Source organism: Salmo trutta, chromosome 27, assembly GCF_901001165.1.
Source record: "Salmo trutta chromosome 27, fSalTru1.1, whole genome shotgun sequence".
NCBI classification, from domain to species: Eukaryota; Metazoa; Chordata; class Actinopteri; order Salmoniformes; family Salmonidae; genus Salmo; species Salmo trutta.
The window spans coordinates 8507036-8521321 of NC_042983.1; the positions used below are offsets into that span (position 1 = coordinate 8507036).

Below are 14286 nucleotides of genomic sequence, written 5' to 3' on the forward strand. Positions count from 1 at the left end.
CAACGAGCTTTCCTTCTTTGCCACACACCCTTCTTTAATCTGGGTCGCTCGTGAGGAGATGAATGAAAAGTTATTGTCTGGAGGATCTTTTCACCTTGAGAGACGCCATACAAAATGTCTGGGTGGATGGACCAGGCTCAATGACCAGGAAATGTTGCTCCGTCAAACAAAAATAAAACATACCAAACTGCCATTCTAAGAGCATCCATTCATTGCAAAGCCAAAAATAAATCTGCTAATAAGTAACTCTCTCATCACATGTCAAGATTCATCTCTGAAGAGAAGCTCCTCAATAAGGCGGTCCCACTGGCTGATATTGAAATGATTTATATGCACATAAATCATAATGAAACGCCAACAAGTTGAAAGGGGTTGTACTTATGTCCTCTTCTGGAGCAGTTAAAGTATTGATTTGTTTCAATCCCCACCAAGGTCACAATCAGAGAGAGAGAGCAAGCGAGAGAGAGAGAGTAGCTGAGGACAGCACTATGGCTGTGAGTTATAATCATCAAACACAAAAATGTATTTCCAGGACAACTCATAACATGGATTGACTGCAAAGAGAGAGACATGGGATCGATTGTAAACTTCAGCCCTCTGTTGCGTTGTTGCTGCTCCTCAAAATGTTTTTTTTTAAGTTATCACCTTGCAACAATGGAAGACTCTGTCCTCTCTGTCTCAACCTATCATACAGTGCACGACCTGTGCTGATATTGCACAGGGATGAGGATGCCCCAGGGATTCATATTTGATAACACAGCAGATGAAGCAGTCAATCAATCTCATCTTATCTGTCCAAAGGGAGGGGAGGAAGGCACCGCATACTGTAGAGCAGGGCTGGGCAAACTTTTTCACTCGAGGGCCACATCGGGATTTTGAAATTCAACGGAGGGACGCATTTTTTGGGGGACCAATTGTTTGTTAAAATCAATTTGCCGAGGCCTCCCGAGTGGTGCAGCTGTCTAAGGCACTGCATCGCAGTGCTTGAGGCATCACTACAGACCTGGGTTCGATCCCAGGCTGTGTCACAGCTGGCAGTGACTGGGAGACCCATGAGGCGGCGCACAATTGGCCCAGCATCGTCCGGGTTGGGAGAGGGTTTGGCAGGCCGAGATTTCCTTGTCTCATCGCGCTCTAGCGACTCCTGTGGCGGGCCAGGCGCATGCACGCTGACACAGTCGCCAGGTGTACGGTGTTTCTTCCGACACATTGGTGCAGTTGGCTTCCGGGTTAAGTGGGCATTGTGTCAAAAAGCAGTGCGGCCTGGCTGGGTCGTGTTTCGGAGGACACACGGCTCTCGACCGCCTTTCCCGAGTCCGTACGGGAGTTGCAGCGATGGGACAAGACTATAACTACCAATTGGTTACCATGAAATTGGGAGAAAAAAGGTATAACATTTTTATTATTCTTATTTTTTTGTAAATGTCTTTGTACTTTGCCCCCCTTTGCCTTAGAGGGATGAGGCTAACTGATGGGACTGACTGTACTCATGACCTACAACACTATAGGAGCCTCAAATGGCACCCAATTCCCTATATAGTGCTCTAGTTTTAAACAGAGCCCTATTGGAGTTGGTCAAAAGTAGTATACTACATAGGGAATAGGGTGCCATTTGGGACGCACCCTGTAACACAGTCCACTGCCTCCAAACAAGCCCTCTTAGTCTAGTCTGCTAGTGGACGACTGGACGCCGACGCCCCTTAGCCATTTATTTTGTCTGGCCTGGACACCCTTCAAAGGGCAGTCGGTCGTGGCAGGTCAGGTTTGGGTTCACTGATTGGATTGTTTTGAGCAGTCATAATAAACACACAATACACTTCCATTTGTACAGATGAAAGGTCTGGTGGGTCCCAACACAGAAACTGACCCTGGCTGGTTATCATGTCTGGCTGTTGGACAAGTCACAGTATTTCTGTACTGTGTAAATTTACATGGTGACAACTTTAGTTCAATAATTGCAGAAATGCAATTAAATCCCACAAGATTAACTTTACGAAACTTTAAATTGTAGGCGACTCTCTTTTAATTTGCTGGCTTTCAAAACTAAGGGGAAAACACTCCAAGAAGCGAGAATAGGAAATCAATTATGTGTTGCAATGTTTTGATTACTTCCCCTCTTGGCATATAGCTTATCAATTTCCCTCTTATGGGAAAAGCATAAAATTACACAAAATGAAAATTAAATCGAAATATGGTCTGTTTTTTTTTTCTTGGGATGAATTGGTTTGGTTTCATATAAATTAAGGCCCATGTTATTGGTCCTCCATGACCCTGGTGTATCTGATAGCACACATAGCGCGGGAGTGGGGGGGGTTGGTGTGTTCACGTCTGATAAGACAGGCCGGGGGTGGAGGACTGTGATACCAGCACAAACACTTATCTCGCAGCATTATACTACGTCCCAAATGGCACCCTATTCCCTATATAGTCCACTACTTTTGACTAGGGCCCTATGGGGCCCGGTCAAAAGCACTGCACTATACAGGGAATAGGGCGCCGTTTGGGACGAAGCCAGTACGCTGCAGTGAGATCACTTTGCCAAGGGTGAACAGTATCACCCTGACGGAACCACAAGGTTGCTCTGGAGCCCTCCTACCTTATCTGACTGTTACAAAAATAAACACGCATTTATTCAACAGAAAAGCCATTTCCAAATCTGACATTGAGATAGAAAGACAAAGTATGATACTGTGAATGCACATGGGAGGGGAGTGCCTTGGCAGATAACTGAAGACTCAATTCCATTTTATGATGTCAAGATTTCGCTCATCCCTGGACAGTGAGCCCATCAATATTCTTTACTGCAGCATGGCCTAACGTACAGTAGGTCTGTTCATTGTTCATGAGCTCTTTTTTACATGTTGAGGACTGGTGACCTCCTGTTTATTAGTCGAACCTCATCTGCTACCTTTACAGAACATCTAATCACTCATTTTTCTAGACAGTCTTAACAACCGAACCCTCCATTCATTCATCCCACTTCCTTTCCCTTAGTTTTAACAATTACAATAAAATCTGCTTGTGTTGAACTGCATTCCAACTGTGTCGTAATGTGGTGAAAAGGTATCTTACTGAGGCTGAGGGATACACTTTCCAAGTAACCGACACCTTCCGTCTCAGGTCACCAAATCTAGCTGCAAGACGAACTCGACTGAGATCTGATTGCAGTACTATAACAAGAGAGCTAGGAGCTGCGTGGGCTTCATATTAGTTACCTCTAGAAAGCGATTTTTTACTTAATTGCCTACACATACAAAAAGTGACACTAGGATCAGACACGAGTGAAGGGGAAAAAAATCTGACAGCATGATCCAATTCCTTCTGTAAGGGTGTTTAACTGGCGGCAGAGAAGTCAGACGCAGGAGAGAAATAACTGTGTTTCCAACGGCATAGTTTATTCACAAAAACCCATGGATAACATAACCCGACGCACACCAGTACAGACGTACACAAAACACTTACAATAAACAATCACCGACAAGGACGAGGGGAAACAGAGGGTTAAATACACAACATGTAATTGATGGGATTGGAACCAGGTGTGATGGAAGACAAGACAAAACCAATGGAAAATGAAAAATGGATCAGCGATGGCTAGAAGGTCGGTGACGTCGACCGCCAAACACCGCCCGAACAAGGAGAGGGAACAACTTCGGCGGAAGTTGTGACACCTTCACAGACACGAAGACAGAAAATACCTCAGCTCGGCTCTTTAGTGGCTTTATAGACCAATAACTTTCTACTTCCTGGTCTGTGGTAGGCACAAGGCAGGAACAATCTGGGTGTTCATGTTTACTTGGGAGAGGAAACTATCTATCAACTGTAGACAGAGAATTCATTTTCCTGGAGAGGGAGTACCATGTTGTCTGGGGAGCGTCTCGTGGTGCTGCTCCCTGACTTGTACTTTGCACTGCAGTAGTACATTCAGAAAGAGGAGAGGACAATTTCCTCTGTCCTTGGTCCTAGTTCCTCCCTCGAAAGCTGCACTGGCAGCAGTCCAGTATTTCCAATATGGCAAATGTGTTAACAATGTACAGCAGACAACTTGATAAAAAGGTATAGAGTAATAAAAACGTTGTGCATTTCCATGATGCTCTCTTCATTCACTTGCAAATTAATCGAAGGGATGTTCAGGTTATTCAAGGACATCCAAAGTACTGTAGACTATCTTTTCAGGACTGATAAGTGGGAGATTATTCACAGGATTGAGAGGCTTTATGACTTTCTCCCACCCTATTCTCTAACAGGAAGGTGAGGTTTTCCCACTCGGAAATCGAGGCAGGAATGTTGGCTGTGATATGAGGACATCTGTTTGTCCTTGTCTGCATGTCGATAAAGGCTGAAAGTGTGTCGCGTGTCCTAATGGGAAGTACTACCATCCATTCACACACTTGTATGAGCTATATAACCCCACCCCGAGAACATTATGCTATGGTGGGTGCATTCCAATATGTGGGATCACTGGTGAAGGAAAAGAGTCACAGCCGTGTTATTGGACGCCTCCAATTCAGCGACTATGTTGGTAACACAGAGGCCCCGGAACACAGACAGGCTGTGTCCCAGGGCTCTGGTCAACAGCAGTGCACTATTTAGGGAATAGGGTGTCATGTGGGACGCACAAACCGGCTGCCAGTGCTTCCCCTCCACTCAGCTCACACATTAGCATCAGAGGAGCATTAAAAACCATCTGGGATTTCTGCACTTTAAGACATTGGATTCTTTTGAGAGAATCTTTGTGTCTTTGTTCCCGTGGTGATGACTAATCTGTCGGGAGCTTTTTGTCTCAGAGGGGCCGTCACCATCAGGGGCCAATTCTGGGAGTGACATAGGAAAGAGGCCTTTTATAAGGCTTAATACATGCGTATGTGTCACTCTCAAATGTGTTCAGCAAATATAACATGAAAACAAAGCACAAATACAAAAGCATGATACTACAGAGGTCAATTTACTGGATTGAAGGCTAAGTCAGTGTGTACATGAAGCAAATAGGTCCTCTCAAAGAGATAGATTGATGGTATTCATTCATTGTCAAGGGTGGGATTTCATGAGTCACAGGAACTCAAACTACTACAAGCACAAGCAATTACTTCTTCACTCCAGAAAGGTTTTGTGGGCTATGTGTTTCCAGGTACTGGGATCTGATTAAATCTCTGTGTCGTAGGTAGGCAAACATCTGGCAGACAGACATGCCCTACTGCCAGCGGCTGGGATATACAAGTTGATATGCACAACTTCCTTATCAGAAATACAAACACACATTTACCAACCTGGAATAGTCTAAATGAACCGCAGCAGGTCATTAGCTAGCAATTACTTAACGTCATTAAATTCAATCAATGAGACATATGCAGAAATGTAATTATGTCATACAGTCAGTGAGAGCAATGACTGTGCAAAGAGACACAGAGCGAGAGAGAGTGAGAGGGGAGAGAGGGGGGGGGGCTTTGTACATGTCTCTGTTTGTGGAGTAAAGGTGGTTTAGAGTTTTTTTCCCCCTCTGGTTGGATATTTAACTTGCTGGTAGAAATGAGGTAAAACGGATTTAAGTTTGCTTGCTTTAAAGAGAGGGAGAGAGAGAGACGGAAGAGAGACAGGGAGAGAGGGAGCGAGAGAAAGAGAAATAGAGATCGAGGCAGTGGGGGGGGGGGACTTTAAAATAGAGATTGCAGTTGTTTTGTCCAGCAAAAAAATCCCCATTTGGTCCTGAGATTCATCCAAACTCAACTAATTTGCTATCCTTCCCTCTCCTCATGAGCATGCTCAGACCAACCTCTTCAGGTCATTATGAATACCACAATCACCACCAGAGGAGCTAAGTGGGTGTGCATGTAAAAACAGTTAACTTCTCCAAGTGCCTTGATTATCAAGCGTGGGGCGTTAGAGGACACAGCTGTCCAAACAAAGGACATTTCCCCACTCATCTCTGGCACTGGGTGTCACTGTCAATGGATCCTCCCTCTGCACATAGCAATAGCGTCATAAAACGTTCCCACCCCAAACCTGAGAAACCACCGAAGGCAAGCAGTCGGCACTAGAACACAACCAATCTGACACCGGCTGTACACACGTCAAGTATATGAGAAAGTGGTTGACAGAGGAAAACCTGCATTCCAGTGTCACATGTCTTAGCTCACGGCGATAGAATGAAACCCACACAAATAAACCAAGATAACTCATGTCAAAAATAATCCCACAAGCATTGGAATCGTGCGTGGAAAAAGTTCAATATCGGCCAATTAGGAACTGAATATCATTGTGTTGCAAGGGTTGAGCCTGGTTCAACCGTTATTTAGCCAACAATGTTTAAAAGACTAGATGAGGTGTAAGCATTACATTGTATCTCCCCCTAATGTCGCAATTACCATCCAACAGACACAACCCTGGTATCCTGGGGGTCTCCTCCTTCACTGCACCCCACATCTCCCTACATATACACACACAGCGCCCCAAAATACACAGAGCACACCACACAAATATCTCCACGCACAGCGTACACACACACACGCACGCACACACACACAAACACAACTCCATACCCATCCTCTCCTCCACTCTCAGTCATCACAGTCACAGGGGTGTAATCTCTTTGTGGGACGTTATCAACAAACCCCCCAATAAGCTCCTTACATCCCTAATTTCTCTCTCTGAGCGTGCTGATATATGACATCTGTGAGGAGTGAGGACCACGTGCACACACACATGCACGCTGAACAGCGTGAACAGTACATTGCTATAGGCTAGAGGGAGGGAGGGAGTCGGCGGAGCTGCCAGCTAGTACTGCGTACCCAGCGTACAGTGGGAGAACCTGGAGAGAGGAGAAAGAGTAGATAGAGTAGAGAGAGCAGAAAGAGCAGAGAGAGCAGAGAGAGCAGAGAGAGCAGAGAGAGCAGAGAGAGCAGAAAGAGCAGAGAGAGTAGAGAGAGTAGAGAGAGTAGAGAGAGTAGCGAGAGCAGAGAGAGCAGAGAGAGCAGAGAGAGCAGAGAGAGTAGAGAGAACACGGCGAGAGTAGAGAGAGCAACTCTAATGCACAGCATCTGTCTGTCTTCCGGGCTACAGAACCCCGCTGTCTGCTGGCACACATTTAGTAGATTTACAGAGGGCTGGACAGACTCAGATCTGGCAGGCTGCAGCAGGCAGCACCCACGGAAACAACCATACCCCTATCTGTACTCCTAACACAACCCGAGCCGACCGCAACTGAACACAACACCTTCGCAGAATTATTCAGTAGTTAGCTGATGTCTTGGATCCCTCAATTTACAATTTTCCCTCTGTTCAGGTAAGAGCTAACCTCATCCTCAGGCTCTAAAGAGAGCGAGCCGGATGGTGGAGGAGATTAGGTAAATAGTAGAAGCATGTCAACAATGTGGTGAACAACATCCTTCATAAACTGTAATGGGCACTTTTGAACATGTACAGTCAATTTACTGTCGGTAATGACGGAACAAAACCGAGCCGGTCTCAGAAGTGTCTGCTTGTTAAATAATAATGAAGCGAAACAATAAAAGATCCCACTTCGATTGGTGAAATCTATCTAATTATAATCCACAGTTTACTATTTCAAAATATGTTGCTATGACAATAAACAGCCATTTCTCTGATGTATCTATAGAATATATATTGATATCTACATATTTTGCAATAAATACGTCATTTCCTGTGAAGATTTAGAAACCAAAATCCTTAAATTGATTGTATTTTCCTATTTGATACTTCTCTAATATTAATACAAATCCACAGTCACAGTCACACCAACAATAGTCATAAATGATCTGATTACACAAAATCTAGACATCAGCATTCATTCTATTTCGAACAGAGCATCAAAGTGTTGCAGACAGGTAAAGACAGGAGCAGCTTACCTTCTACTGAATTCACAGAATCTCTCCACTGGAGCTAAATCAATGTAGTAGAGTTGGGCTCAAATAAAACAAATGTTCTTGTGGGTCTGTGTCTTTGCCTTCTAAAGCAATGACAGTTGTGTCATTTTCCTCTCTTTCTCTCAGTCACTCTATTCCTGCCACCTAGAGAGCCAGCCTGCTGATGCTGTAGCCAGTGAGAGGGGAGAGAGAGAGAGAGAGAGCAGCCAGGAGATCTAGGGACTGAGTGAAAGAGAGACGGAGGGAGAATTCCCTTTCTCTTAAACAGTAGACTCTGCGGTCAGACCCCACTCCTACCTAGCGCTCTTAAATACCCCCCCACCCCTCTTACTGGAAGCTGAGGAGTTGAAACGGGATGCCTCAAGGCTGGCTCCTGCTCGCTCACAGTACAGAGAGGGAGAGAGAGAGAGAAAGGGACGGAGTAGACGAAGTAGACGGGGGGGGGGGGGGCATATTAGCCACAAAGTAAAGCAGCCAATGGGAAAAAATGAGTGAATGCAGGGCCACATTAATATACAATTTTAGACTTGAATATAAAAGAGGAAAGCAGCTAGTGACTGCCTCTGCTTTATGATGATGATAATAATGGTGGTGGTAATGGTAATGATGGTAATGATGATTATGATGATGCCAATCAGATCTTTGTCCTCTTATCCCTTCTCATCGACTACCTTCCCCAAGTATACCAGGAGACTGAAACCTCATACATGACATCATACAGAGCAGAGCGAGCCTGCTCTCCCTACAGCGCTCCACCAACCACACAGCCCTTGATTAGTGTGTGTTTAGATACAGCCTGCATCCCAAATGCCACCCTATTCCCTTTATAGTGCACTACTTTTGACCAGGACCCACAGGGACCTCCATCCCTCTGGTCTACACCCAGGTCTGGGGTGAATGTAACACTTCCTTCCTTAGGATCCACTACAAGTACGCCAGTAGAGCAGAACCCAGTGGATGCTGGTAGCAATTACCAGCCGTGAGCTGTGCTGCATTGAGCATTTAGTGTAAACAGACAGCCCCACTTCAAATAAACACAGGAACAACCAACGAGGACGAGGCAGGACCCAGCCAGAGCCAAAGCCATACTGCTCCCAGGCAGTGTCCCCTAATTCCCAGGGACTTCAAAAGGAGGATGTACATCAAATATATTTCATAAGAGCCAGAGGATCCAGCATGGGGAATGGCATGACCCGGCCTGCAGACTAATCGGGGGACACAAAGGCAATGGTGCTGATGATGGTCGTGCTGCATTGGGGGGGGGGGGGGCTTTCTTCTCCTTTCTTCTCCTTTCTTCTCCTCAATATATCATGTAATAGAGCTGCTGTGACAGAAAAACCTTGTCAAAATGTGACATATTCTAATGGTGCCAGTCTCTGGATGTTCTCTGTATAAAACAATCTGAAAATGGAAACACTTTCCATGTCTTCATTCCTCTCTATGGCTGAATAACACAGGTCGTGTCCCAAACGGCACCTTATTACCTTTATAGTGCACTACTTTTGAGCAGGGCCCATGTGTCTCTGTTCAAAATAAGTGCACTATATAGGGAATAGGGTGCCGTTTGGGATGCATAAACAGTGATAAGTATGCCTGGTGTGTGAGGCAAGGGACGTAGCGGTGTGTGGTGAGGGGAGACAGAGAGAGAGGCTTTCTCAGCAGGGGACATGATCCCCTCCGTGTTATTGAGAGCCAGTGGCCAGTCAGATAGAAAATATCCCCCTAATCCCATACAAAACTCAACGGCACATACTGTATGTAGCTTGGCCGTTGGGTAATAAAGTATATTCCATGACTCGAGTGGCCTGATGAATTTTGCTTTGGCTCCCCTGAGGGTAAAAGGGAAAGAGGATCTAGTCTATAGATTTCTAGTTGTGTTAACAATCAGTGCTTAGGTTATAATCAACGCCGTCATTCACTATAGGATGAAAAGAGGCTGTGGAGCCATGTCTAAGTATAGCACCTGTTTTAAATGAGTATGTCTGTACACGCAGAGAGACCCTACGTTGCTGTGGAACACGTACTGCGACTCTCCATCTGTTCCTCTTCTCACCTTCCTGTCGCACTCTCCACTTCTCTCTCTTTCTCTCTCTTTCACCGCAGCGCAGTCAGGGAGGAGAGGGAGGATTCACAGGGAATTGCAGTGGGAGCTTGACTACTCCCTGTTTGTCATGCTTCTACTCCTACCTCTGTCTACAGACTTTTCACAAAATGCATGGAGCAGAGTGTGATTTCCCTGCTGACGTGTGTGTGTGAGAGCGTATCCTTCCCTGTCATCCATTCCCGTAGCTATCCGGAACCAGACTCTTGCTCGAGGGAGACACATTTTTTTTTTCATTAAGTGCAGAAGGATGTTCTGATTTAGATTGGCATTTAAATGTACTGTACTGTGCATGTCTGATGTTTATCACTGCTCCATTCATTCTCGACACCTGCTACGTTAATTCTCCAAACCTGCTACGTTAATTCTCCTAACCTGCCTGGTTAATTCTCCTAACCAGCTACGTTAATTCTCCTAACCTGCTACGATAATTCTCCCAACCTGATACGTTAATTCTCCGAACCTGCTGTGCTAATTCTCCGAACCTGCTGTGCTAATTCTCCGAACCTGCTATGTTAATTCTCCAAACCTGCTACTTTAATTCTCCGAACCTGCTACGTTAATTCTCCGAACTTGCTACGTTAATTCTCCTAACCTGCTACGTTAATTCTCCTAACCTGCTATGTTAATTCTCCAAGTCAAATCTGACGTTCATTTGACAAAAGCCATGACCACAGCATGGCCATGACCACAGCATGAAAATGGCCAGCTAGTACATCTCTCTCCAGATCGACATTGAATAACTTGCTAGTACACAAGCCAGCCAAAGGAATTGTTTCCCATTTCTAAGCAGCAAATTAGAATGAAATCAATACAGCGCTCTAGTCACTCATTTGTGGTGGAGCAACTAGCTAGCCTTCAGTCCAATGTTAGCAGACAGAAAACATAATCTGGCGAGACTGAGAAGAAAAACTAAGGCAAGGGTTGCCTGGAGCATATTTAATAAGGTCTTCTTGCCACTGTATAATTGGTGGCACTCGACTTGAAGGCGAGGAAAAGGACTCGGCGGGAAGTGAGACACTTTCTGTCAATGACAGTGAGACCTAATTATAAGATGGAGCCCCTGCAGCAATTCTGTGAGTCAAGGCAGGGAGGTACTGTAGTGGAGGCAGGCAGGCAGCAATACGGCACTGATGGGGCAGACACACCACCCACTGAAGGTGCAGATGACCTGGAAAAACCTGTTTACCTCATTAAAATTGAATTCCCAGGTAATAATGGGGCCTGGTCACTTTGCCTCCCTCCCTATGTCTGTCCTTCATCTATTATGCACTAGCCGCTAGCTGGCATGGTGTGGGTTAAATCCTCAGGGAAGGTCAACTTGGACAGTAGCAAGAGTAGCAAGGAGCGGAGGAGTCCTGTAGATCCTCCAGTCTACAGGAACCCATGCCGCTTAATGCAGTAGTGAGACAATAACACAGCATTGGGAAGCAAGGGATGTGTTAGTGGATCTGTAAGTGGAGAGTGCTCAGCTTGGGTGAAGTGAGTGTGCCATTAAAATCAGACATCAGCAAAATAAGCCCGTGGCTGCAGTAAGTTAAACAAGGGCGAAACAGCCTATTAGAAGGAATCCATAATTCATAACCCAGGGAGGGAAGAGACATGGCTCCAGGATAGGCTGAAGCAGAGCCACACAGTGAGCTAGAGGACAGAGGATCCTTTCTTCCTCTTTCATTGTTCTATGGTTCTTCAATCTCTATAAACGATGAACATTTGGCAAACCAAATAATGCAGAAATGACGGAAATATGCAAATAGGACCAATTAGACAATACTTATTCGTGAGCATTGGGATGATCAACACACAAGGAAGGTACATGTTCAAACAGAGAGCCCCTGTCAACGTCGATATTGAGTGTCGTCTCATCTACACTGTTGGAAGCCTGGAAGTCTGATGCTGTGGACCACACAAGCGCACACACACTTAATTGTGATCAGCCTTATAAAACGCCTGTACATTTCCCAACACAATGACAGGACCTTGTGAGTTTACAGCCTCTGTGTGACCCCAGTAAGCAAGGACCTCCCGCCTTTTGTGTTGCCACAGTTGGCACTGTGTCTACAGTAGGGGTGTGCCAACCTGATCATAGGCTACTCGTATTGGATTGGATAACACGGAAGTGTTTTAATATGCCTAAACAGGCTAGATGTTGGCAAAATACCGCACATTTATAAACCAAAAAAGCGGCAGATGGATGTGTGTGTGTGTGACTGTGTCAGGGCCGGCGTTATGGGCGGGCCTAAGGGGGCCCTACTGTACCTCCTTGCCAATCCAAATAAAATATTGTAATATTTCTAATTTATTTGACCGAGATGAGCGCCTAAAGAAAGACGCATCAATCTCAGATAAAGCATCCGAGTGAGCCAGACAGCGCTCCGTAATATGTGTAGATCATGTATCTGATACTCTGTGGACTAAAAGAGTATGGCATGACATACTATTTCTGGCCAGACAGGATCAGATACATACATGTGCTACATAGAGTACCAGTCAAACGTTGGGACACACCTACTCATTCAAGGGTTTTTCTTTATTTGGATTATTTTCTACATTGTAGAATAATAGTGAAGTCATCAAAACTATGAAATAACACATATGGAATCATGAGGTAACCACAAAAGTGTACCTCATGAAGCTGGTTTGCCAAGAGATTGCCAAGAGTGTGCAAAGCTGTCATTAAGGCAAAGGGTAGCTACTTTGAAGAATCTCAAATATAAAATATATTTTGATTTGTTTAACCCTTTTGGGGTTCCTACATGATTCCATATGTGTTATTTGGCATGAATGCCATGCTTCACATCTGGAGCAAACCTGGCACCATCCCTACTGTGAAGCATGGTGGTGGAAATATCATGCAGTAGGTATTTCTTTCAGCGGCAGGGACTGAGAGACATGAACGGAGGATCGAGGGAAACATGAACGGAGCAAAGTACAGAGAGATCCTTGATGAAAACCTGCTCCAGAGCGCTCAGGACCTCAGACTGGGGTGAAGGTTCACCTTCCAACAGGACAATGACCCTAAGCACACAGGCAAGACAATGCAGGAATGGCTTCGGGACAAGTCTCTGAATGCCCTTTACTAGCCCAGCCAGAGCCCGGACTTGAACCGATCGAACATCTCTGGAGAGACCTGAAAATAGCTGTGCAGCGACGCTCCCCATCCAACCTGACAGAGCTTGAGAGAATCTGCAGAGAAGAATGGGAGTAGCTCCCCAAATCCATACCTAAGAAGACTCGAGGCTGTAATCGCTGCCAAAGATGCTTCAACAAAGTACTGAGTAAAGGTTCTGAATACTTATCTAAATGATATATTTCTTTTTTTTTTATATAAATGTGCAAAAATGTCTAAAAAACAGTTTTTGTTTTGTTATTATGGTGTATCAATGCCCTCAATCTCACACAAATTATCAAGGAAGCTACCAGGTACAACCCTAAATCCGTAAACACGGGCACACTCATAGATATCATTCTGACCAACCTGCCCTCTAAATACACATCTGCTGTCTTCATCCAGGAACTAAGCGATCACTGCCTCATTGCCTGCGTCCGTAATGGGTCCGCGGTCAAACGACCACCCCTCATCAATGTCAAACGCTCCCTAAAACACTTCAGCGAGCAGGCCTTTCTAATCGACCTGGCCCTCATATCCTGGAAGGATATTGACCTCATTCCGTCAGTAGAGGATGCTTGGTTATTCTTTAAAAGTGCTTTCCTCACCATCTTTAATAAGCATGCCCCATTCATTTAAAAAAAAATGAGAACAGATTTAGCCATTGGTTCACTCCAGACTTGACTGCCCTTAACCAGCACAAAAACATCCTGTGGCGTACTGCATTAGCATCGAATAACCCCAGCGATATGCAACTTTTCAGGGAAGTTAGGAACCAATATACACAGGCAGTTAGGAAAGCAAAGGCTAGCTTTTTCAAACAGAAATCTGCATCCTGTAGTACAAACTCCAAAATGTTCTGGGACACTGTAAAGTTCATGGAAAATAAGAGCACCTCCTCTCAGCTGCCCACTGCACTGAGGCTAGAAAACACTGTCACCACCGACAAATCCAGATAGCTGATGTTCTGAAAGAGCTGCAAAATCTGCACCCCTACAAATCACCTGGGGCTAGGCAATCTGTGCCCTCTCTTTCTAAAATTATCCGCCGCAATTGTTGCAACCCCTATTACTAGCCTGTTCTCTTTCGTATTGTCTGAGATCCTTAAAGATTGGAAAGCTGCCGTGGTCATCCCCCTCTTCAAAGGGGGAGACACTCTAGACCCAAACTGTTTCAGACCTATATCTATCCTATCC

The 14286-nt window shown here is 45.1% G+C and overlaps 1 protein-coding gene across 4 annotated transcripts in view; it reads right to left on the bottom strand.

Moving 5' to 3' along the window:
• The window catches only part of tncb (tenascin Cb), a 108919-nt gene that overhangs the window by 40811 nt on the left and 53822 nt on the right, over positions 1–14286 (bottom strand). For 3 of the 4 annotated variants that reach the window (XM_029716534.1, XM_029716533.1, XM_029716531.1), the window contains exon 1: positions 7863–8189. The exons of the other annotated variant lie outside the window; for it this stretch is intronic. The gene's annotated coding sequence lies outside the window, so the exon portion shown is untranslated. Of the gene's footprint in view, positions 1–7862; positions 8190–14286 lie in introns of those variants that run through there. 4 annotated transcript variants of the gene reach the window in all.